Consider the following 1,278-nt stretch of genomic DNA (forward strand, 5'->3'; position numbering starts at 1 on the left):
AGAGAGAGAGAGAGAGAGAGAGAGAGAGAGAGAGAGAGAGACTTGATAGTGCATACAAAGCCGTCAGAGATATATCTGCTGGTGACCTAATGCACACCTCCGGATAAACAAACATTGTGTACGACAAGTAGGCCGCCTCTGTGCTATGACACATGCTTTGACCTGCCTGTAGCTGATATAGGTTTACGATGGATTGGGTCAACGTTCTCTGGTCTGGAAGGAAGATTCCTGGTTATAGCTCGTTCACTTTCGTCTGACTGCGGGTAAATCGGGATAAAAACAATTAATGACTCTGTTTAATCCTTCTGGGCCTTTGTACGCGGGTATAAAAGTTAAGCGACCAAGAGAATCTAAGAGCCCCTTCGTAAAAGTCGCTGCAAACTAAGGTTAGACACGTTTTCTTTGATGTAAGCATATAGCGCTCCAAAAATATTAAGGGATTTATTGCGTACACCTAAAACATTAAAAAGTTGACACATTATTTTCCTCAACTCCACTCCTACGACTCCTAACGTTCAAAGAAACACGATTCAAGAGACGGGGTGAGTATTTTTCGAGACTCACGTTGAGCACAGGGAGACGTCTTGACAGGCGGGGATAAAATCTACAAGCTTATTACTGAATGTGAGAGCAGGGTGGTGTCGAAGTCTCAAAATCAGCAGTTTGCTTGGGGGGGGGGGGGGGGGGGGTTGTTGCAGTGCTGGATTAACCATTAGGCAAATAAGGCAATTGCCTTGAGCCACTCAAAAAATAGGCCACAAACGGGCCAGAGACAGGGTACAACAAGGCCACATTTTTTCGGGTTTTTTCCCCGTTTTGATCAGGCCGCAGCAAGGCCAGTCAGCAAGGCTACAACTAGAATAGCCCTAGGCTAGCCCTAGCCAGAGTCCGACTGAGTTTTTAGTCCCAGGCCTAATTCAGAAAGTGCTGTGACATTATTTTGTTTGGCCTCTCTCTAGGCCACATTTTTTTTTCTAAAATTAAATTGAATCATTAGCAGTGGGTTCCAAATCAAACACATTTGGCCTCTAAAGTCACCAGATACCTGGTTACCCAGATAACAGTTCCAAAGTTGTGGCCCTGCTGGAGTCAAAAGCCTGCGAATTAGAGGTGTGCGAGTCCAGCATATTAAGATTCGAGTCCACACTCGAGTATCTGCTCTGGACTCGAGTAATTACTCGAGTAATTACTCGAGTCCCACGGCTCTTAAGACTCGAGTAATTACTCGAGTAATAGTATCCCGAAAGGGAATTTTAGTGGGTTTCAAAAAAAGTTTTG

This window comes from Aplysia californica, unplaced genomic scaffold (assembly GCF_000002075.1).
Source record: "Aplysia californica isolate F4 #8 unplaced genomic scaffold, AplCal3.0 scaffold00171, whole genome shotgun sequence".
Taxonomy (NCBI): domain Eukaryota; kingdom Metazoa; phylum Mollusca; class Gastropoda; order Aplysiida; family Aplysiidae; genus Aplysia; species Aplysia californica.